The sequence below is a fragment of the Phocoena phocoena genome, chromosome 6 (genome assembly GCF_963924675.1).
Source record: "Phocoena phocoena chromosome 6, mPhoPho1.1, whole genome shotgun sequence".
Lineage (NCBI taxonomy): Eukaryota > Metazoa > Chordata > Mammalia > Artiodactyla > Phocoenidae > Phocoena > Phocoena phocoena.
In genome coordinates this window covers 66,936,511-66,962,053 of record NC_089224.1, presented here as the reverse complement: position 1 = coordinate 66,962,053, position 25,543 = coordinate 66,936,511, and the positions used below count along the sequence as shown (strand labels likewise).

Here is a 25,543-nt window from a genome sequence, read left to right as displayed (position 1 = left end):
CATGGGTTTTCCTCTTGGAAAATGCTTCAGTTGATACTCTGTTAGGTTTGGAGTTTCACTTGACTTGTGAGTCATGAATCACTGATGTGCTTAGTATCAATGATCTTAGTGACACAGGGTCCAGGCTGATCTGTTCATCTGTACAGGTGGAAAATGGAGAAACGTAGCCAAGGAAGGGTGGGAATTTCTGTAATTTCCGAAGTGTCCTTCAATAACTACTGAAACATTTCTTACATCTGGGGAAAATGTCTTAGAAGTGTGTCAGCACAGAGACCTTCTGTTACGGTGCACAGAAATAACCTGAGCTAACACTGAAGGAGTAGGCGGGGTGCCAGATCTTTCCATGTATTAGCTCACGTGATCTGGGTGACTGTCCCAATGTGAGAGGTACAGTTATTATCCTCACCTTACAGAAGCCTAAAGTCACCTGATAAATAAGGAACTAGACTAAAAACCATTGGTGGGCTTCCCTGGTGGCGCAGTGGTTGGGAGTCCGCCTGCCGATGCAGGGGACACGGGTTCGTGCCCCAGTCCGGGAGGATCCCACATGCCGCGGAGGGCCTGGGCCCGTGAGCCATGGCCGCTGAGCCTGCGTGTCCGGAGCCTGTGCTCCGCAACGGGAGAGGCCACAACAGTGAGAGGCCCGCGTACCGCCAAAAAAAAAAAAAAAAAATCATTGGTATTTCATCTCTGTGGGAAGTATTTTTATTCAGAAATTGTCTCATTGAAGCAAATGCAGTGAATCACCCACTCTGGGTCGATTTGAGGTAGGCCTCAGTGAGAGGAGACTATTCTCAAAGGCCATGTGAGCCCACCTGCTGATGGGAGGCGAAGGAGCAGTTCAGACCTGAGCAGTAGCCTCACTCAGGCTTTGACGATCTCAAAGTCTGCGTAGGCATCCTGGAGTGATTATCTCCGGAGACGTAGGGGGGCACAGCTCCTCCAGAGGGGCACCAGGGCCAGACCCTAAAAGGCTCAACCACAGGCAGGTAGGTGGTGAGGAGAAGAACTAGAGAGAGCTGCCTGCAAGCAGCTCCCCACTAGACTATAGCTCCCTGGGCCTGGGCTGGAACTGTCTTGCTCACGATGGTGTCCCTGTGTATGTGACGGTGGCTGGCACGCACAGGTGCTCACTGAGGCTGCCAGGACGGAGGGAAGGAGGCAGTTTCTGAGTTTAAGGAACTAAATATTTAGGAAAAGAAAGATTTGATTCAAATAAACAAGATCCAACTCCAGAAAGCATCACACAGCCTTTGTGAAAAGCCTTTCAGCAGCTTCTAGGTTTGGGAGGAGAGGAGTGAGGTGAGGAGGATGGGGCAACACCTCTAATCCTTGAGTATCCAATCTAAGTAGTCTGGCCGCCCTGCAGAGAGAAGCCCACGTGCAGACTGGGTTCACAGTCATGACCGCTGGTGTCCCAGCAGAGCCTCTGCCAATCCTGAAAGTGCCACTGGCGTCCTCCCATCTCGGAGGCAGTTAGCTCACAGCACTTCAGCCCATGTGCTTCCTGCACTCCCAAGGAGGGCATGGAACTGAGCTTCTGCATGCTTGCAGCAGGGATTTTCTCCTAACTGAGGATTAAGGATTTTCCAATGGTAAGGCCAATGACTGTGAAAGCTTACCAGAGCTATGCATTTCAGCAGTCCTGCAAGTTTCCTAGAAAGGCAGTCAGGCTCAAAATTCTAGGAACCAGTTAGAAGTCATAAAATCAAATGAGGCTGAATGTACTTTTCTGGGTATTTTACAGGGCTGTTCCCTGGGATTCTTTCTGTCCGATAATTATGTTGTTGCTTAATCATGACCCCTGCTGTAAGGTCAGCTGCATTTTCATGCGAGATATTTATTCTAAGAAACGTGAGGTATCCCTAGCTCTAGGCTAAGGACATGTGATCTTAACAAGCAGTAAGTTGTCCTGATTTCCATCCACATCTGGACAGAAATTAGGATTTTTAAAATCATAAATGTAATTTAAATAATTTCCATTTTTGAAGGACTATGTGTGTGGACAGTACTAGATGCTCTAGAAAGGAGGTGGAAGGAGGTAGGCATTATTTTTCTCAGGGAGGGAAAGAAAGAAACAGGGGAGGGAACTGAGGCTGGGGAGGTGAGGAGATGTGCGCACAGCCAGGAAGAGCCACACTAGGTCTGTCCTGCTGCAGAGCCCAGGTACCTTCTCCAGGCCGCCTGGTTTAGCACACACAGCAGCATTGCACAGGGAGCTCCTCTTCACTTTTACCTCCTGCAAGTTGCTTTTTTTTTTCTTTTCTTTTCTCAGGTAGTCTAGAGTTTTTATTCCCCCACTGGAGATTTAATCCATCAAGTATTAGGTACAGAGTTTCTTTGCAACTTTTTTTTTAATTGAAGTACAGTTGATTTTCAATGTTTCAGGTGTACAGCAAAATGATTCAGTTTTTATATATATATATATATATATATATATATATATATATAATTTTCAGATTCTTTTCCATTATACGTTATTACAAGATATTGAATATAGCTCCCTGTGCTATACAGTAGGTCCTTGTTGGTTATCTATTTTATATATAGTCGTGTATATCTGTTAGTCCCAAATCACTAATTTATCCCTCCTCCCCTTTCCTCTTTGGTAACCATAAGTTTGTTTTCTATGTCTGTGAGTCTATTTTGTTTTTAAATAAGTTCCTTTGTATCATTTTTTAAAATTCCATGTATAAGTGGTAGCATATGACATTGGTCTTTCTCTGACTGACCTACTTCACTTAGTATGTTATTCTCTAGGTCTGTCCATGTTGCTGCAAATGGCATTATTTCTTTCTTTTTTTATGGCTGAGCAATATTCCGTTGTGTATATATATATATATATATATATATATATATATACCACATCTTCTTTGGCATACTTAGGTTGCTTCCATGTCTTGGCTATTATAAATAATGCTGCTGTGAACATTGGGGTGCATGTTTCTTTTTGAATTAGTGTTTTTGTCTTTTCCGGGTATATATGCCCAGGAGTGGGATTGCTGGATCCTATGGTAGTTCTATTTTTAGTTTTTTAAGGAACCTCCTTACTGTTCTCCATAGTGGCTGCACCAGTTTACATTTCCACCGATAGTGAAGGAAGGTTCCTCTTCAAGTTTCTTTTGATTTCCTTTACAAATGAAGTGGGATGTCATATCCTGAGGTCAACCTAACCATTCATTGCCAAGTTCAACTTAGGGATTTGGTTCTAGAGCTGATCGTACATCTTTCTCATCCCAGCATCCTATTAACTATGTCATAAAGATCTGCACTATAGATGCTTGTGAAACCCAGGCCTCTGGGTTGTGTGACCTTATGGAAAATATGCATTGATGGGCCCTTTGTGTGAGTGCTTTCTACTAACTTCATATTGTTCTTGAAGAAGTTCACTTCTCCTCTGCTTACTTCCCAACTTGGGTCAAAACACCTGAAATCCTATCACCTTCTGGGAAGATATATCCCCCTAGAAACCAAGCCATGAGCGAAATTCCATCATTGTTATTCAGGAAAAAATTTAAAGCAAAGCAATAAAAACTGTCCCCAGCCAGTATAGTAATTTGGGGGCAAATGTAAGGGATCAGTGGCCCTCCACCTCCTTCCTCTCAAGAGGGATCTGGTCATAAAGAACATGAGGACAGGAAAAGTGGCATAGCGTACTCTGAGGCTGATTGCGTGTGTAGAAACCACAGAGCCTTTTAGTTCCAGAGGACAGTGCCACCTCCTGCCTCTTGGAGCTCCTGCAGAAACCTCCCCCCATCACCACTTCCAACCCACCAGTCCCAGGCTGGGCAGTACCTTTGCTCCTGACACTCCATAGTGATGGGGTACTCGGTCAGACTCAGCAGTGTAAGCCCCATGGTAAGTGTGGCCCTAAACAAGTCATGGTGGAGGATGGCACCCGCCTGGCTCCTAGTTCACTACTTCCACTTACACACTGATGGCTCCTCTAATTTGCTACCCTTCTCTCCCAGCCGTTGGACCTGCTAGGGGCCAGTGCTGTTCGTCTGGCCACCACTTCCCAGTCACACCCGAGGATCATGTCTCCACTCAAGCCTGATGCTGCTCTAAAATCCAAGACTTTAAATTCCATTCCCACCTCCGAATACAGTCACCCTCCCCTCCCCCCACCACCGTCACTTTATTCATATCAAACTTGAATGCCAAGCTTTTCCATAATTTGCTAGTCTGAGATCAAATTCTTGAGATCATCCATGTGGAAGCATATTTTGAAGTGTGGTTTTCTTTGTCCTGCTCCTAGTTGAGAGTCCAAGCCGTCACTCCCAAAGCTGAGTCATTGGTTCTAATTCAGTTAGGTCTTCAGTCATACTGGGCAACCTCTTTATTCATCTCTAGTCAATTCCGGATGTACAAGAATGAAGATAAACTGATTTTTTAAAGACATCAGATGTCAAGAATCTACCAAGGATGTCTACAGGTATAGAGAAGAGGTAGTTTGGGGAGAGTTGGAGGGGACCTGCTACCTACCTTTCTTTGGAAAATGATGGACACGTGCAACCTGAGAAGCTAAATTTAAGGAATAGGTCACTCTTATGTCCTAGCAGCTGAAGCTATAGCATCTCAATATCATCACATTCTCACTTGGGTAGGGCACCTCAAGGCAAGGAAAAGCCAAGGACATAGAAATGTGCTAATGGAATAAACTGAAGCAAAGATATTAGGCCATCAGGTTTGTGTCCTTTTCAGTAACTTCTCTGTAGCATTTGATGCTGTTAACTCCCCTTCCCTCTTCTAAGTTATATTCCTGAGGAGTCAGTGATGTTAGACTCTGTAGATTCTGTTTCCTTGCCATTTCTCTTACAGTTCATATATCTTTCTATTGCTAGTTCCCCTTCTTCCTCCCCACACTATAAAAAGATGTTTATCAAAGATCAGTTCTTGGGGCTTCCCTGGTGGCGCAGTGGTTGAGAGTCTGCCTGCCAATGCAGGGGACACGGGTTCGTGCTCCGTTCTGGGAAGATCCCACGTGCCGCGGAGCGGCTGGGCCCGTGAGCCATGGCCACTGAGCCTGTGCGTCCAGAGCCTGTGCTCCGCAATGGGAGAGGCCACAACAGTGAGGCCCACGTAACGCAAAAAAATAAAAAGATCAGTTCTTGGCTCTTTCCGCTTTCATTCCTTATTCTGACTTCAGTTATCATTTTGAGACAATTCCCAAATTACACATATTAAGCCTTGTCTTCCTCTAGGCTCCTTCATTTCCAAAGTCCATGCTCTCAGACATTCCCTTTCTTCCTTTCCTATCACTCTTCCCTATTAACATGGTTTCCCCTAATCCAGTATCCCACCAACAATCCATTTTATACACTGCAGAGGTTGGTAAACTTTTCTGTAAAGAGGCAGATGGTAAGTATGTTAGGTTTTGTGTACTACATGCAGTTCTGTCATATAATTTTTCTGTTTGTTTGCTTATTTGTTTTTAAACAAACCTTTAAAAGATAAAAACCATTCTCAGCTTACTGGCCACAGAAAAACAGGCCATGGACCAAATTTGACCCACAAGCTGTGGTTTGCTGACCCCCTGCTATATAGTAATGCCAGGTACTCTTGCTGGAGCAGAGAACCAATCACATCAATCATTCGAATATGAAGTATAACGTTTTGCTTATAGTTCCAGCCTTACATTCCATCACTTTTTTATGGACCCCTTACACTAACCAAACTAATCTTGCAGTCATTTTTTTATTTCCTACTTCCCTGAATTTGTTCAAGTTTAGAACCCTCTCTTTAGACGTAACCAGTTGCCAAACACATGCAAATACATGCATGTACATGCACACGTGCACACACACACCTAGAAGACACCTCACTCTTTTATTTGCAACTCTCTTGTGGTACTTATCATTTATACCTTAAGTTATTTATGTGTATCTCTAACTTCCCATGTAAACTCTTAAGAGCAGAATCTCTGTTCAATTCGTTATTCTCACTCATCCCTAGCTGTACTTAGTAGCATAGCATATATGTAGCAGATGCTCAATAAATCTTTGTTTAATGGATGAGTGAGTGAATGAATGAATTCAGATGAATATACATTAAGGCTGGTGTCTACTTGGTCTCACCACCGCCAGGCTCTCCATTCCAACTGACACTCAACTGCTGAAGGATTCCTTTTACAGAGCATCTCTCATAACATAACCTCCCACCCACTCAGAAGTCCCCATCGCACTCTCTAGTGTTTCCCAAAGTGAAGAATACCTACTGCTGATTGCATGAGATCATTTTAGGTAGAATGCAAATTCATATTTTTATTTTAGGAGATATAGTTTTTTGCATATGTATTTGAAATGATTACAATAAAATGCAAAATATAAGTATATATTAAGCCTTTAAAAATATAAGTTTTAAAGGGGAATCAGTTTGAAAAAAAGATCTAATTGTCATGTTGGGATATAGATATGGCCAAAAGATGAAGATTGTACAAGGATGACTGTAGGCTGGAACATACTGGCTTTCAGAATTAAGGTGCAGTTTCTTAACCTAGAATTCAGGATCCTCCGTGATCCAGATCTAGTCCTCCTTTCCAGGCACAGCTACCAGTACTACTACTCTTGTCCCTTATACTCTAGCCTCTCCATACCTAATTTTCTTTGAGGAAAAAGACTGTGCCTTATACATCTTTCTGTATTTTGTGCAAGCTCTTGAATCCTCTCTCAAATGTTAAATGCAGTAGGCTCTACAAGCACCAGGATGGATTCTTCACCCCTACCCTACAGCCTATTCCCAAATAGGATTTTTTCTGTTGTAAATAGGAATACATGGGCTAGTGTTTTCCCTGAGTTCAATAGGCTAACAATTCTTAGCCTAGTGTTTAAGAACAACTAGAAGTCTCTAGGGAGTTCTGCGAATCCCCTGAAAATACACATAAGATTCTCTGTGTGTGTGTACGCCTTTCATGGAAAGAATGCATTCAATTCTCAGATTCCCCAAGGTACAAATAACCCAAAGAGTTAAGAACCACTACATTAGAGACCTCTCCATGGCAGCAACCAAATTAGAATCATGGGAGCCATAAACATTGTCTCACATTCCTTTTAGTTCCTCAGAGATAATCCCATTTGGATAAACATTTAAACTCTGAGAAATTTTTAAATGTGTGAACCTCCACATTTCTCAATAAGAGTTTGTACATGTAATTTCTTCCATGCAAAACAGTCAATCATGCATCTCAGGAAGTCATCAGCTTATAAATGGGCTGTGATCCAAGGATCTATTTACAACCCAGAATCCATTTTCTCATAAAGCAATGTAAATAATTTAGCAAAATTCTGGTTTGCTATAAAGAGTCTGAGAACAAGAAACCAAGAAATGTAGTAGGAAAGAAGGAAAAGATTGTCATTCCCTTCTTTGGGACATCCCCATCTTGTTCCTCCATTGTGACCCATCTCCCACCTCCTACAATTCCAAGTCCTCCCTGCAGAGCATCTTGTCTGGGAACCTGGAATCCCAGCAGCAGGAATGATAGCTCTTTGACCTCCGTAACATACTTGAGCTTCCAATAGAGGAAACTTATTGAACCAAAGGAATTATTGATTAGGGGACTTTAAGGTACTATAACAAATGAAGGGGGAAATACAGGTGGGAAGGGTAATGAAGAGGTAGGATGTTGAGTCTTTTTTTGAAATCTTCTGATGTCAACTGTCATATTCAAACCATTTCCAAACTCTGCTTCCTACAGCATCTTCATGATGCGTAAAGGCAAGAATAAAAAACATGCTGAATATGACAGACACCAGCCCACCCTTTCTCTGTTTTAAATTCATCTTAGTTCTGTAACCCTTCTCCAGTAACAGTTCATTCAACTAAAGATCATAGGACTAAAGTTTGAAAATCACTTCTCCAAAATAGGTGTTTCCCAGCTTATTCCCTTTCTCCACTTCTTTTTTTGTCACAGCTCTTTTTTTAAAAGTTTATTGAAATATAGTTGATTTACAATGTGTTAATTTCTGCTGTACAGCAAAGTGACTCAGTTTATATACTTTTTCATTATGGTTTATCACAGGATATAGCATATAGTCCCCTGTGCTATACAGTAGGTCCTCGTTGTTTATCCATCTTATGTATAATAATTTGCATCTGCTAACCCCAAACTCCCAATCTTTCCCTTCCCCACCCCACATCCCCCTTGGCAACCACAAGTCTGTTCTGCATGTCTGTGAGTCTGTATCTGTTTCGTAGATATGTTCATTTGAGTCATATTTTAGATTCCACATATAAGCGATATCATATGGTATTTGTCTTTTTCTGACTTAACTTCACTCAATATGACAATCTCTAAGTCCATCCATGTTGCTTCAAATGGCATTATTTCATTCTTTTTTATGGCTGAATAATATTCTATTGTATATATATATATACCACATCTTCTTTATCCATTAATCTGTTGATGGACACTTAGGTTACTTCCATGTCTTGGCTATTGTAAATAGTGCTGCTATGAACATAGGGGTGCGTATGTCTTTTCAAACTATAGTTTTGTCCAGCTATATGCCCAGGAGTGGGATTGCTGGATCAAATGGCAACTCTATTTTTAGTTTTTTGAAGACCCTCCATAATGTTTTCCATAGTGGCTGCACCAATTTATACTCCCACCAACAGTGTAAGACACTTCCTCTACTTCTGATTCCACGATTTTACTCAAACATGTAAGTTTTGGTTTTGACCCACAGTGTTTGCAGGAGGAAGAGGGGAGTGGAGGGTTGCGGGGTGGGGGGGATAAATGGGAAGGAGCTAGAGAGGCTATTTATATGTGTGGATTATTTGTAAACCAGGTTTCTGAAACCAAATACTTTCTGCTTTCTCTTCCATGCTAATCAATGTGTATAAAATACCTTCTACCATTTGATCTCATTCACCCACACTTTCTTCTATATTAGTATTTATGCTTCTTATTAGATGTGAGGCTCAGTAAATGAATACATTCATCAAATTCCAAGGTTTCAGGCAGGGCCATTAGCCTGGTGTTGATCACATGTTGCCCAATATATCATTCTCCCAATTCATGATCTGCCTTCCCCAAACCCAAACCTTGACCTGAGAAAATTTTTCCCAATCAGAAGACAAACATACACTGCATAAAGAGCACTCTACTATTATCTCTATCATTTATCTTTGGGTTTTTACTTGACCATCTTCTCCCTTAAAGGGAATTTAAATATTTTACCCACTAATCTCCTCCTTTACATTAAATAATACTTCCTTTCTTTTTCCTTCTCATTTGGCCTTCGTATTTTCTTTATTCTCAGCCCACTTCTACTGTTTGTTGTCAGCACATGGCTATCAACTGTAGGGCCAGTGCTCAGGCCTTGTTCTGGAGCTGGTCTGTCATCTTCATTCCCTAGCGATGTGACTAACACTTCCCCTGTCCTTGTGGGCCTTAGCATTGGCCCATGGCAGCCACGTTAGTTTCCTTACCCTACTTCTTCTCGTTTTTAATTCATAGAAACAGAGATACATAGTTCACAGAAGCATAGAGGCTTGGGGTGTTAAGAAACCACTTAATAGTGATTCTCAACCTTGGTTGCACATTAGAATCAAAACTGGGGAGTTTTAAAAACTGCTGATGTCTGGACCCCACCCCTGTGAAATAAATTAAAAGTTGCCTTATGTGAAACTCCTCCTTTTTCAAAGATACCAGCAAATGAAGTATCCTGAGACAATGAGAGCAGGCCTGGTGGGGGGCTGGGCAGAGAAAGAGAAAATTATTAAGTAAAACTGGCCCCAAACTGACTTGATTTTAGATGTTGTGATCACATCCTCCTCCATGCGCTCGGCCATGACTAATAACAGTGGTGAGAATGACTGTTGGGGTCTCACACCACATCATGGGCTGTCTGCACATGCCAGCGACGAGCCATTCAGTGATAAAAGACAAGAGGCTCAAGGCGTCGCCGACTGGTGGAGGGAAGGGAAGAAAGGAGGGAAGTGGAAGAGGAGGGAGGAAAGGGAGTAATTCATCCCTAGCTTGCCAGTTGCTTTTTGCAATTTTATCTTCCCTACAGCAGAGGCAAATAATGCCATCCCTATTTTTACAGACAGAAAAGTTGCTTGGAGTGACTAGAGGTCACTCAGCTAGCAAGTGGTCTGATCAGGCTTCCTCCTACCACTCCTACCTTACTGTCGTCACCTGTTCAAAGTCTACTGCTCTGGTTTTGAAGGTCAGGGAACACAGAGCCTCCAGATCTGAGTGAAATAAAGTTCCAGGTGGGAGGAGGGGCAGCCTCCACCCAGGGGGAGGAGCATTACAGCTCTCAGCCCTCTGGGTAGAGGCAGGCTGACTTGGGAGCCAAGAAATGGAGTTTGAGTTTTTGTGGCAGTGGTTGGCCTCCAAGGGGACCTGAGTCAGGGGAAAAACAAATTCCACCAAGCAGGTTCCAGCAGGTGCTACATGAATGCAAAGTCTGGAGTATGAGTCCTTTTGCCAGGCTTCCCCAGGAAATGGGCTGGAGGAATTCTGTTATTGAGCTAATGGGGGGACAGTTTTGGTTGTTGTGGAGAGCAGCAGAGCATAGAGTATTAACAAAACCCCACCATCCTCTCATCTAACGACACTAAGAAACAGTCAAATACTAATGATTCAAACATTTGGGCAAACTTGCACTTCAACCAAATGGCATCGTTTCGTTTCCATACTTGTAGAGGACAGAATGATAACCAAAGGGAGAAATCTCTTACAACACAGTCTTTAGGGGCAGGAGGTGGCCAACTCTCAAAAAAGATTTTCCGGAGGAATGACTACCAATATTTTCACCCTGTTTTTCTCTCCTTGCTCTAGCACTGGTCTCTCATCTCAGCCACTCTGGTCTTCTTTCAGTACCCCTGTGTCTTCTTTGGTCTCAACACATTTGCTTATATCCTTCCTTTTGCCTGAAACCTTTCCCTCCAGTCTTCGTGTGGCTGGTGCTTTCTTATTCTTCATTCTCAGCTTGACCATCACCTCCTCCAGGAAGCCTTCCCCGAACACCCTGTATAAAGCAGTTCCCCCTTTCATTCCGCTATTTGTTTCCTGTTAGCATTTATCACACTTGACAGTTCTCTCATTTATTTATGTTTGCATGTGTTTTTGTCTATCTGCAACTTTAGCCTCGATGAAGGCATATCCATCTTGCCCAGCGAGTCACACATTTTTAGATACAACGTAGATGCTCCATTTAAATGTTTGCTGAATACATTAGCAAACAACGCCTGCATCTGCCATGTCTGATGCTGTATTTTCTCCCCCCACCCTTTTTTATAATTTTTTAAACTTATTTACGGTGGGCTCTATTTCAAACCCTATGCTAGGCACTTTGCTCATATTTCATTTAAGACTCAAAACAATCCTATGTGATAGATACTATTTCTCCAATTTTACAGATTAAGAAATTAAGGTTTGAGAAATTAGGTTTCTTGCCTAAGCCAGCATCATAATGAAACAGTCAGGATTCAAGCACAGATGTATCTAATTCCAAAGCTTTTGCTCTTTTCACTCTGTGACACTATCTCTAAGGAAAAAAGAGGGATTATTGGGGTGGATGAATAATCTTTCCAAAGAATTGAACAACAGTGCTTCTCGTTTATCTTTCTTCCTCTCCTTTTATTTGTTCATTCCTTCCCCCCATGCCCCCATTTCACATTGCCAAAAACATGCACATCCATTGACAGGAGACACAGGGAAGTAATCCCTGTTCCAGATAGTGCCTTTAGAAACACTGAAGTCAGAAAGCCACTTTGAATGGCAAGCTCCTTTTCCAGTCATGGAAATCTCCTCTTTTAGTACCTATATTTCTAGAGCCTCAATGCAGCAGACCTCAACGCACCATACTCAGCCCCTGCAGCTTCAGAGAGATGCCCTTGGAAGGGCTGAGTGCTCTGGGGAAAGGGTACAGGGCCCAGATAACACCCCCACCAGCATCCCCAAAACTCAGGGCTTGCAAGAACCAACTTGCAAGTTCTACTGTGGACAAAAAAAAAAAAAAAAACGGATCAGGGTGTTGAAGGAGAGGACCCCAATCCTGACACAGATAAACTTTGAGATTGCTAGGACTGTCACTAGCCTATGCATAGCTTTAAATGCCCATGTTCCAATTCAGCCTAAGATAAAATGTTTCTCAACAACTCATTTCCTAACCAGACCTCAACCATCTGCCATCCATGAGCCATAAGCTCTTTGTCTTCCTCTTTCATTGGTCCTCGGAAGCTCTCCATTTCCACTACAGCTGTTTTATCTCCTTGTGTGGGTTGATTCTGTCACTCTGCCAGCTTAGGAATACTTGGTAGCTTTCTCATCCCCAATAGAATAAACCAGAGAGCTCAGAGAGGAGAATTTCTAACCCTTGTAACATGCCAGTCAGCTCCCAGATGCCCTGTGGGCACAGGCACACGGAGGGGCAGGAAGCAGAGCAGATGCCAGGCACAGCATACATCATATACACATAAACATGGGCATTTGCAACTGAAGCTCACTGCAGAAAAATCCAAGTGGGAAATGCACCTCTTAAAGCCAAATCATTACACATACCAACAAATTATAAGCACTGAACAGAAGTCCAGAATGTGCTCAGGAACTGCCCACGGCATCCATGGGGTGGACTTCAGCTTGGAACATACATTCACATTCTCCTCAGGGTCTCCTTCAGGGAAAGGCAGTCTGTTGTTACCTGCAATAGATTTTTGCTCAACAGACTACTTTTGCAGTCATTCATTCCACAAACCTTTATTGTATGCTTGCCACATGCCAGGCACTATTCTAGGGGCTAGGGATACAACAGTACCTGTCCTCATTTCAGCCTACATTCCAGTGGGGAAGAAATAGTAAAGAAATTGGTACTGACCCTTTCGAGTCTGGCCCCAACAAAGGTCCTCCTGCCCAATGTCATTTGAGCCAATACAATTGAGACCGTGTTCAGTGCAGAAGCAAAGCAAAGTTTTATTCTTTGATCAGAGAATGGAGAGGCGTGAGCTCACGCTCTAGAATACACGGTCTTTTGACAGGCTGTGGGTGGAACTCCTTTATAGGGATCGTCTCATCTGGGAGGGAGCGGAGTTCTGGTAGGTGGGCGGGGCTGTGCTGTTCTGGCTCCAGATAGCAGTGCTGGGCGCAGCGCCTCTGCACACAGCCCACTGCCGCCATCTTGAATTGCAGTGTCGGGCGCAGCGCCTCTGCACACAGCCTGCCCAGCTGAGGTGTCAGCCCCGACGTTCGGCGCTAGGAACTCTGGCCTGAAGGGCCAGGCGCAAGGCCTCTGCCGGCGGCACCCTATGAGCAAGTGACACTAGACTAAGCACAAAGGAAAAAAAGGTTAGACTTTATTACCCAGATTCTGTTTTTATTTCCGGGGACTTGTTTATGGGCTTTGCTGGTGACAAAATAAAATAAAGACATGGAAATATATATTATAATAAATGTATGATCTTGTGCATTTAACGCATCAAGTACTATAAGTATTAAAAGTCTGCCACCAGATTTAGCAAGATGGAGTACACTGGTGGCCTTAAGGAGCATGGTTTTGGTGACGTTGTGGGCAAAAATCCTATGAATAGGGTACATTCAAGAGAGAATGAGGGCTTCCCTGGTGGTGCAGTGGTTGAGAGTCCGCCTGCCGATGCAGGGGACACGGGTTCGTGCCCCGGTCCGGGAAGATCCCACATGCCGCAGAGCGGCTGGGCCCGTGAGCCATGGCCGCTGAGCCTGTGCGTCCGGATCCTGTGCTCCACAACGGGAGAGGCCACGTCAGTGAGAGGCCCGCCTACCGCAAAAAAAAAAGAATGAGACTGAAAGGAATGAGACAGTGAGTAGAAACTGCTATGTGAGGAATTTTGAAATAAGGGAAAAGAAAAAGTGGGGAAGAAGCTGGAGGACAATGGAGATCAAGAGATGATATCACAATAACTTGTCCATTAAAAAAATATTCCATGACCTTAAATATTTATCCTATCCAGTACCGGAGACACAGGACAGAGATTTCAGTACTTATCTTCATTCTCTTCTAAACCCAAGAGAAATGGCATCAAAATACTTATGGCCTGGGGGCCACCGAGGAATCAAAGAAGTCAAATAATAATGATAATGTTAAAAGCTGCCATTTTGAGGGTGCTTTAATGATTAAGCAGTTATATACATGTGTGTATATATATTTTCCTCTCATTTAAATCTGAAAAACACAGAGGTTGACATTATTGTCACCTTCCCTCTCTGAAGTTGAGAGAGGTTAAGTAATTTGCCCAAGGCACACAGAGTTATGGAACAGCATTAAGATTTGAATCCAGACTTGTTTGAATAAAAATCTTGTGTTTTTTCTTCTTCTCTCTTCTAATGTGAGAAGAACAGACTTTCAACTCTCCAGCCTAAAAGTCTCACCTTAAAATGACCTGATCAGATGGAACACACAATCTAGATGATCTCTAGGTCCCTCTGGCACTGCTTTTTTTTAATTCTATGATTCATTTACAAAGAAAGACTTTTTCATATTTCAAATTCTTTTATTTTTTACAAATTAATTTTACATCTCTCAGTGAACAATCATCTTAAACTTAATTTTTAATGTAGTTTTGATTTTATTTCTTCCATTGTGAAAGTAATATCTGCTGATTGAAAATATGTTTTTTATAGAAAATTTAGAGACCACCAAAAAATGAAAGGAGGAAAACTATCACCCACAGCCCCACAAGCACCAGTGACTTTTATTGTTTCCTTCTATGTTTTTTCTATGTGTAAATTTTTAGATTTATTTTGTTTCAAATACAGTTGTAATTAAGCATATATTTCTAAAGTAAAATTTTTCATTTAACATTAAAATATTGGCATTTCTCATACCATTCATAAGTATACATTTTTAGAATTAAATTATTCATTATGTTACAGTGAGATTTCCCCACTGAAAACATTAGGTTAGGTTTTATTGGGAAAAGATATGGATAGTGCACTTAAGTCCCCCAGCCATGCTATTAGAAAAGAATAGGTGTCTGGTTATAAGGATACATGACTCAGTACTACTAGCAGCTTCTTCTACCATGGTTCTCCACCATGATTCTCAAAACTACTTTGAGTAGGGGATCCACCTTGGCAAGTATAAATTTTGGGGTCATCCTGTTAATCAGTGTTATGACCCTGCTGAGAACACTTGAAAAATCTTCTGGATTAAGAAACATGCCAACCCCACCTCTGCTTAACAAAGCCCTTCCTAAGCATTAACATTGCACATGAATGCTGTTTATGAGCATGTACTGAATATTCCAGCATTTGAACAGAGGATAATGTAGAGACGACCTTTACTACTTGTCCCTTTTCACTTGTGAAGTTTATATAATACAATTAATTTGAATCCACTTAATGTCCAAACAGTTTATTGGGCAATTTGCAGACTTGGCGAGTGTCATGGATTCTTAGACATTATGGAATATAACCTACTAGAGAACTTTTGTCCCCTAAATAGACAGTCCATGTGAAGGAGCCACAGCATAACAAGAAATGGCGTGACAAAAAGAAATATGAAGACCCAGCTTGTACTTGACATCTGTGGTGAATGCAGCCTTTCACTGATGTACCCCTGCCAGTCCTACCTTGTTTGATTTTGCATTCTCCGTGAATGTGGCTATAATGCTGGCCCTGGTAAAAGTTCCATTGTAAGCTTCCTGTTTCCTGGGTATAATACAGCCAGCAAGCTTACTTACATACCAGCTATTGACCAACAAAACAGTGACCTATTATTGAAGAGGTCTTGGGTCACTGTGCAGTATATGCTTTATGTTCAATGAAAGCTGTATCAGGGACAATGTTAGAAACCAGTTTGAACCACCAAAGAGAGTCCTCTTTCATTCTTTCTCTCATATATGCTCTATTTATCTTTTTGTCTTTCTTTTCCTTTTGTTTTTGAAAGGGGTATTTCCAGTAAATCTATGTCTGATTGGAAGTGGTTGATTTTGTAAAATGCCATTGAAATCAAACTACTGATGAATAGCAACTTTTTTTTTCTTCTCTGGACTATTGTTCCCTAGAAAAATTGTACCTTCCTGACTGCTTTGTCTCTCACCAGGATTTTTTAATACTTTTTTTTAATGCATTTGGGTGCAATAAATATAGCCCTTGGATTTTGGTGGAGCCTAAATACAGGGTAATGTAAGGTAAAAAAATCTCTTTTTCAAAAGAGGACATACTCACTAGCTCAAAGCCTAATTTTAAGCAGTTTATAGCCCCCATGACTAGCATTTATTCTGCTTAGGAAGATACTTGAGAAAGAGAGCAACCATTTGGGGGAATGAAGGATTTACAGTAGCAGTTGTTGGAACAACTGGCCATCAGCCTGTCCAAACATTCTCCCAGATTTATAACATAAAATTACTGTATCAGCACAAGCGAGCCTCCAGGGAGCTAAAACAACCAGTTGACAAGCTGTTCTACTCCCTGTTAAAGCTGAGCTGGGCCTGTCTCCTCCTGGATCCCAAAGCATTCAAAGCTAGGACAAGTTTTTAAGCCCCCAGGAGAAATTACCTGCTTAATATCATTTCATCATTCTGGCATTATAAAAAAACAAACAGAAGTTATTTGCATGGAGCAAGACAAAACAGTTATTCTTTTTTTTTTTTTTTTTTTTTTTTTTGCGGTACGCAGGCCTCTCACTGTTGTGGCCTCTCCCATTGCAGAGCACAGGCTCCGGATGTGTAGGCTCAGCGGCCATGGCTCACGGGCCCAGCCGCTCCGCGGCATGTGGGATCTTCCCGGACCGGGGCACGAACCCGTGTTCCCTGCATTGGCAGGCGGACTCTCAACCACTAAGCCACCAGGGAAGCCCCAAAACAGTTATTCTTATGCTTCCATTTGCTGCCATGAGCTCTTAATACCTCAGGGTAAATTTTCATTTGTGTTAAATGTTAACCTGATCCACTGATTTAGGATATTGGTCCCTCCATAGAAAATTGAAGGACTTTAACAGAGGTCACCAAAACAAAGAAACTGTAGGGATCGTCAAGATTAAATCCACCCATCCAGTTTACAGATGAGGAAACTAGGACTTTAAATAATAACAATAATAGCAACAGCATTTACTGAGCACTTACCTTTTTATTGGTTTGGTTTTTTTAGCTCACCTGTAAAGCCAGTTCAGTTTCTCCAAGAATATGCCAAGTTCTTTTCTGACTGCTTTACACGTGTTAATTCACTTTTCCCACAACAACCTATGAAGATGATATTTTTAGTGTTGTTGTTTTGTAAAAGTTAGATGACTTGCTTGAAGCCACAGAGCCAGTTAAGTGGCCTAATATATTATGTGGGTGTATATCATTATATTACATTGTCTATAACGTTATTTATATGATAACTGTCAAATGTCACAATACAATGATGTTACATAATAATAAATGTTATTATATGTTGAAACTTACAAAAATCCATTTTCCTGCAAGGTTCTATGCATTTTGTTTTTCACTAAAGAGGGTTGCAATTAGTCCATTATGTGCTGGTAAGGAAAACCAGGAAAAAATAATATGCCATATCCCACGTAATAGAAGTCTTCTGATTTCACTAGATATTGAATTAAAACACCAACCTTGCATCTGAAGAAGGTGTTCAGAAAATATCTGTTGACTCAATATCTGACTTTCTCTCTTGGAGTCGTAATAGTGGATAATATGGGTCCAGAAACCATATTTTCAGAACTAAAATCTAGACAGGGTGGCCTTGGATGTGAGCTATAAACTGGGCAGAACATTTGAAATAGGGACAGTTCTGGAAAATTCCATTTGCATAGTGAGTGTGTGTGTTTAATATGTGTACTTCGTGTGAGTGTAAAATGTAGGATGCCATTTTTCAACCTCTTTTGTTTGATGCCGAGTAAAAACATTTGTAAATTTTTAAAACCTGGCTATTTTAGAAACTGTAGGTAAAGCCTAATAAAAATTTGAGATAGAGAGCAGAAATGTCTAATATTCTCTCACAAGTCAGCATAAGTAAGTCACCAAAGACAAGGAGGACGTCTTCTCCCTGGATTTTATCCCAGTTCCAGAAATGCCTCCTTTCCTTGTCCATATCAGAAGGTATAGGATCAGTCACTGTAAAAAGGTATGTTTAGGGTGCTTGATTTAGAAAGCTGCTAAAATATGCTTTTCCTTTAAGGGACTTTCCAGTTCTCTGCCAGCCTTTGTCACACTGGTCTGGGTGGTTCTGTGATTGCTGAGTGTGCTCAGTGAAGCAGTGCTTGAAAAGCAATTGAAGCCTGAAGTTGACTGGGCCCATAACAGCAGCCAGTCTACTTGAAAATACACACTGAACTCCTTGAAATGGAACTTGTCATGCCCAGCAAAGCTGGTGACTGCCTGTCACATCTGGGAATTCTTGGAGGAATTGAACTAGCCTGACAGATAGACTCAAAAAACCAAGCAACCTGGAGAAATGTTCCTGAGCTGCCCCTCCTTTGCAACATCAGGCATGCTGGTGGCTGTGGGCTGTCTTCCTCATTAGTTCCTGGTAGCATGGTGGTCATGTTTCTGGTGGCCTTTTTTAAAAGATGGTGAGATACTTGATAAAATATTGTCTTGAATAACTAAAGGATTTGTCATTCACATTATATTTCTTCTTTTGGAAAAAAAAAATTCTTCCTGTTGCCCAATTTATTTTAGGGCTGCCACAGTTCTATCAAGTCTTAGACCCTTAGAATTATGGTATCTGTATATGGGGTAAACTTGGCCTTACGTGCTTTTTCAGATTATTGACATAATTATGGAGAGCCACTAATGGTGTCATTCCCTCAAACACACTCTACTATTTAGTTAAAACTAGGTTTTTCTTTTCTGAAGTGTGAATAAAAATACAACCTGCTTTCTTTTCAAGGGATTAGAATTATCCATTGTACCTGGTTATAAACCCACTGATTTCCTTTTTATTCACAATTTCAGGGACCCACTGAGTAGTACATAATTGTGTAATTTTTTCACACATCTAAATTTAGCTTCATTTAGCTGCTAATATGTTATATTGTTTCTTATTTTAAACAACTATGGCCAGAAAAACTCCCAGGTGCACTTTTCTCATCATCTAAGAACTATATTTGCTTTTTTAACTAATAAAATTACTCTTATGATGCCGTATTTAAGGTTATAAATTTTGAACTGAGCTTCACCTAGCTACAGTTCCTATTCCATAGAAACAAATATCTAGAAAATATGTGTGTATGTGGTGTGTGTGTGTGTGTCTGTGTGTGTGTGTGTGTGTGTGTGTGTGTCCCTGCACAGTGCCTGGCCCTTTAAAGGCTCCTAGTTAATATTTTTGGAAGGAAAGGAGAGAAGGAATGAGGAAGAAAGGAGAAGGGGAGGCTAAAAACATAACTGAAAGAAATGCAGTGTTTGCATGAGAGAGGGACTCAGCATTTGAATGTTTCTTGAATGTTCCCATGCATCTCTCCATACATAACTTTCAAGCTAAGGGATGTTCTGCTGCAATTGACTGATAAGGAAGAGATTAAAAAGGAGAGAAATATCTCTCACTGATGTCCAGAAATGAATAACGAAGTGACAGACTCAAAGACAGGTGCTAGACAGAAAATAATTACATTCTACTTTGCACCACTGTTACTTCAGTTTAATGCAGTAGCTTTATAATTGCTAGCTAAAAATATATGCCTTTCCATGCTGTTCTATCAAGCCTATTTTTGGGAACTTGACTTTCTTTAGCAGCTTGCTTTATTCCATGTTGTTTCTACTTTGGGGCATCTAGGAAATTCTCTATTTAAAAAGCAAAGTCTAAAAGAGCTGATGATAAATGATAAAAATCTGTTTGCATAGCTGACAATCAGTAAGTGCTCTTGCTGAAGCAACAGAGAGGAGGTTCAAGACTGAATAGTAATGCTGTCTCTTTCATCAACATCAAATATGGACACTACCTCTGACCTCAGTGCAGCTTCCATTCATTCTCTTTCTGTCCCTCCATAAAATCCAGGGAACTCTGATGAATCGTCCAGCAGAATGAGCGGCGAGGCCTTCAACAGTAGTGTCTGAGCACACACCATGAGAATTCCAGCTATGTGACTTTGAATAAGTTACTTTACCTTTCTAAGCTTCAGGGATCTCTACTGGAAAACAAGAATAATAATACTGAGGGTCATTGGGAAGATTAGTGAGTTGTACATGTACAATGTTTAGAGGAGTGCTTACACACTACAACTGCTAGTATTATGATTAAGAGCTTTCTTCTATTCTTACCTTAGGCAGATGTGCTAATGTCACTTAGCAACTGCTCTCCTTAAGAGGCTAGACGTGTTCAATTCTTAACTCCCTAGTAGGGATTAGCAGAAATAGTTCAAATAAAATTAATTAGAAAAATTTCCTGCTAAAAGTATGACAAAGTCTAATTTATCTGAAGATCTCTTATACAGAATCCTCAACTATGCAGAACCAGGAAATAAGAAATGAAAAAAGAGAGTTATTTGAATGCTGTCATTAATATCAGACAGTCTGCACTAAGTCCCACACAGTCAAAAGCACTAAATGCCACAGAAACCACCATTCTTCGGTTCAGTTTTGGTCTGGTTCTCCTGCCCTTTATGCCTCAAGGATGGTTCTGAGAAGAGTTAGACTGTGGAGTGAGGAACCAATAAATAGCAGATACATGAACTCTGAACATGAACAGTCTGAGGTCATTTCGATAGGACGAAGTAGTGCTACCTTCCTGACAGTCAATGAGAGCATCACAAAGCCACACCAAAAATAAATGGATTTTCATTTTATTTAATGTTGTCTAAGAAGACAAATGTGTCTGTTCCATTTTAGAAAAGTTTCCATCCAAGAGAACTAACTTGTTTTCATTTGGTGTCAAGCAATAACCCATACTTAACTAGAAAATTCACCTCTATAGAACAATTCATCATTCTTTAATATCTCCAAATAAGATAGACATCATCATATAACTGTACAATCAGTGTAACAGGAATATGTAAAAACTGCAAGCATTTGATGAAAGTGGTAAATGTAAAGCTGAACATTTTTCTGAGGGTTATTTGTGGGAAAGGCGATGCTGGTTGAAAGGTACATTCTTCCATCCAAGAGAACCACACTTAAATTGTACAGAGTTGTTTTCTGGGGCGGCAGTTAGCATATTTAATATTGCCAAGTCATGTGACTCGCAAAACCACTGTGTGTGTGTGTATGTGTGTGCACGTGCACATATCTCCTTACTGTCGTGATAGAATGTAAGTAAAACATGCCTCCAATTTTGCTCTCTAAAGAGAGCAACCTGATGAGAGCTTCTGTTTTCTCAGTCCTGGGTATCTCCACATACATACACATTGCTCTGTGGCAGTTATAACCTGCAAAGCTCTTGATAGCCTCAAGTTTTGCCAAATCCTTCCCTTTCCCTACTCTTCAGAATCTCCCCAGGGCTTTGGTGTAGCTCTAGTCAAAGGCATTTTAACCAAGAGCTCATCTTTTGGCTTACAGTGGGAAGATTTCGAGGGCATGTGGGCAGCAGAGATTCTACTCATTTTGGTTTCACTGCCCGGCAGAGCGCTGTCTAAAATCACCCCCTACCTTGTAGTGTGCTGCCCTGGCCAATACTCAACTTCTGAATCAAAAAGAATAGAAGTTATGGAAAACTCTTCACTTTCCCTGGCTTTTCTGTTTCTCTTAAGATCAGCCCCATGCTCTCAGCACCAAGGCTGAAAAATTAAGAGTCATCTTTGATTTCTTCCTGTCTCTTGACCCCTGAAAATCAACCCACCTTGTGATCCTTCTTGATGTTCCTCACACAGCGCCTCTTCTCCATCACACAGCCATATCCTAATCCAGGCCCTTGTTACTTCACCTTAAACCTGCTGCAACAGCCCTGAAGCTGGGCCTCACCTCCAGTTTGTACCCTGAGATTAATTTGCATCCAGCAGTATTTGACTTCAGCAAGATAGCCTAGCAGGCTAAGAGCATAGCCTTTAGAGCTGAGCAGATCTGAGATCTAATCTTGACTCTGCCATTTACCAGCTAAGTGCTGTTGGGTACTAATCTAATCTCACAGAGCCTCACAGCATTGATGTGAAGATTCACAAGGTAATATATATAAAGTGCTTGGCACAAAGCCTAGTACATAGTGAATTATGTCCAAATTCCTTAACACTGAAGACGGTTCACAACTCGGCCCCAACCTTCCTTCACTAGTTACCTTCCCTTTACAGTGCTCCAGCCAAATGAATATGTAATACTTTTTTTTTTTAAGTACTTATTTCATTTTATTAGCTTTCTCGGAAAGTGCAAACTTAAATAGCCATATGTGTTCTCCTGGGCAACACCAAGTCTCTCTTGTGTCTTATTTTTAGTCTTGGCAAGAAAACTGTCTTTGTCAATTTGCCTCAGAACAGGTGACGGATGTAATATTTATCCTCAAAGAAAGGAGTAGCAAGGAAAACAATAACCTACATTTATACAGTGCTTATACATATTTTATACCATTTTCTTTTTTCTTTTTTTTAAAGTTAACATCTTTATTGGAGTATAATTGCTTTACAATGTTGTGCTAGTTTCTGTTGTATAACAAAGTGAATCAACTGTACATATACATGTATCCCCATATCCCCTCCCTCTTGCCTCTCCCTCCCACCATCCCTATCCCACCCCTCTGGGTGGTCACACAGCACTGAGCTGATCTCCGTCTATTACGCAGCTGCTTCCCACTAGCTATGTCAGTGCTACTCTCTCACTTCGTTCCAGCTTACCCTTCCCCCTCCACGTGTCCTCAAGTCCATTCTCTAGGTCTGTGTCATTATCCTTGCCCTGCCCCTAGGTTCATCAGAACTGTTTTTCTTTTTTTGATTCCATATATATGTGTTAGCAAACGGTATTTATTTTTCTCTTTATGACTTACTTCACTCTGTATGACAGACTCTAGGTCCATCTACCTCACTACAAATAACTCAATTTTGTTTCTTTTTATAGCTGAGTAATATTCCATAGTATATATGTGTCACATCTTCTTTATCCATTCATCTGTTCATGAACACTTAGGTTGCTTCCATGTCCTGGCTATTGTAAATAGTGCTGCAGTGAACATTGTGGTACATGACTCTATGTGAATTATGGTTTTCTCAGGGTATATACCCAGCAGTGGGATTGCTGGGTCATATGGTAGTTCTACTTTGTTTTTTTCATTTTAACATCTTTATTGGAGTATAATTGCTTTACAATGGTATGTTAGTTTCAGCTTCACAACAAAATGAATCAGTTATATATATACATATGTTCCCATATCTCTTCCTGCTTGCGTCTCCCTCCCTCCCACCCTCCCTATCCCACCCCTCCAGGTGGTCACAAAGCACCGAGCTGATCTCCCTGTGCTATGCGGCTGCTTCCCACTAGCTATCTACCTTACGTTTGGTAGTGTATATATGTCCATGCCTCTCTCTCGCTTTGTCACCGTTTACCCTCATAGCCTCAAGTCCATTCTCTAGTAAGTCTGTGTCTTTATTCCTGTTTCACCCCTAGGTTTTTCATGACATTTTTTTTTCTTAAATTCCATATATATGTGTTAGCATATGGTATTTGTCTCTCTCTTTCTGAGTTACTTCACTCTGTATGACAGACTCTAGGTCTATCCACCTCATTACAAATAGCTCAATTTCGTTTCTTTTTATGGCTGAGTAATATTCCATTGTATATATGTGCCACATCTTCTTTATCCATTCATCCGATGATGGACACTTAGGTTGTTTCCATCTCTGGGCTATTGTAAATAGAGCTGCAATGAACATTTTGGTACATGACTCTTTTTGAATTATGGTTTTCTCAGGGTATATGCCCAGTAGTGAGATTGCTGGGTCATATGGTAGTTCTATTTTTAATTTTTTAAGGAACCTCCATACTGTTCTCCATAGTGGCTGTATCAATTTACATTCCCACCAACAGTGCAAGAGGGTTCCCCTTTCTCCACACCCTCTCCAGCACTTGTTTGTAGATTTTTTGATGATGGCCATTCTGACTGGTGTGAGGTGATACCTCATTAGTTTTGATTTGCATTTCTCTAATGTTTAGTGATGTTGAGCATCCTTTCATGTGTTTATTAGCAATCTGTATATCTTCTTTGGAAATACGTCTGTTTAGGTGTTCTGCCCATTTTTAGACTGGGTTGTTTCTTTTTTTGATATTGAGCTGCATGAGCTGCTTCTATATTTTGGAGATTAATCCTTTGTCAGTTGCTTAATTTGCAAATATTTTCTCCCATTCTGAGGGTTGTCTTTTCGTCTTGTTTATGGTTTCCTCTGCTGTGCAAAAGCTTTTAGGTTTCATTAGGTCGCAATTGTTTATTTTTATTTCAGTTTCTCTAGGAGGTGGGTCCAAAGGAACGTGCTGTGATTTATGTCAGAGTGTTCTGCCTATGTTTTCCTCTAAGAGTTTTATAGTGTCTGGCCTTACATTTAGCTCTTTAATCCATTTTGAGTTTATTTTTGTGTATGGTGTTAGGGAGTTAGAGAGTTCATTCTTTTACATGTAGCTGTCCAGTTTTCCCAGCACCACTCATTGAAGAGGCTGTTTTCTCTCCATTGTATATGCTTGCCTCCTTTATCAAAGATAAAGTGGCCATATGTGCATGAGTTTATCTCTGGGCTTTCTCTCCTGTTCCATTGATCTGTATTTCTGTTTTTGTGCCAGTACCATGCTGTCTTGATTACTGTAGCTTGGTAGTACAGTCTGAAGTCAGGGAGCCTGATTCTTCCAGCTCCATTTTTCTTTCTCAAGAATACATTGGCGATTCAGGGTCTTTTGTGTTTCCATACAAATTGTGAAACTTTTTGTTCTAGCTCTGTGCAAAATGCCATTAGTAGTTTCATAGGGATTGCATTGAATCTGTAGATTGCTTTGGGTAGTACAGTCATTTTCACAATGTTGATTCTTCCAATCCAAGAACATGGTATATCTCTCCATCTGTTTGTATCATCTTTAATTTCTTTCATCAGTATCTTATAATTTTCTGCATACAGGTCTTTTGTCTCCTTAGGTAGGTTTATTCCTAGGTATTTTATTCTTTTTGTTGCAGTAGTAAATGGGAGTGTTTTCTTGATTTCACTTTCAGATTTTTCATCATTAGTATATAGGAATGCCAGAGATTTCTGTGCATTAATTTTGTATCCTGCTACTTTGCCAAATTCATTGATTAGCTCTAGTAGTTATCTGGTAGCATCTTTAGGATTCTCTGTGTATAGTATCATGTCATCTGCAAACAGTGACAGCTTTACTTCTTCTTTTCCGATTTGGATTCCTTTTATTTCCTTTTCTTCTCTGATTGCTGTGGCTAAAACTTCCAAAACGATGTTGAATAAGAGTGGTGAGAGTGGGCAACCTTGTCTTATTCCTGATCTTAGTGGAAATGCTTTCAGTTTTTCACCATTGAGGGTGATGTTGGCTGTGGGTTTGTCATATATGGCCTTTATTATGTTAAGGAAAGTTCACTCTGTGCCTACTTTCTGGAGGGTTTTTTTTTTTTTTTTTTTTTTTTGTGGTACACGGGCCTCTTACTGCTGTGGCCTCTCCCGTTGCGGAGCACAGGCTCCAGACACGCAGGCTCAGCAGCCATGGCTCATGGGCC

General features: G+C 41.0%; 1 protein-coding gene across 14 annotated transcripts in view; it reads left to right on the top strand.

The window, feature by feature from the left end:
* Positions 1 to 25,543, top strand: part of TRPM3 (transient receptor potential cation channel subfamily M member 3) — a 787,839-nt gene that overhangs the window by 627,355 nt on the left and 134,941 nt on the right. The gene's annotated exons all lie outside the window — the stretch shown is intronic.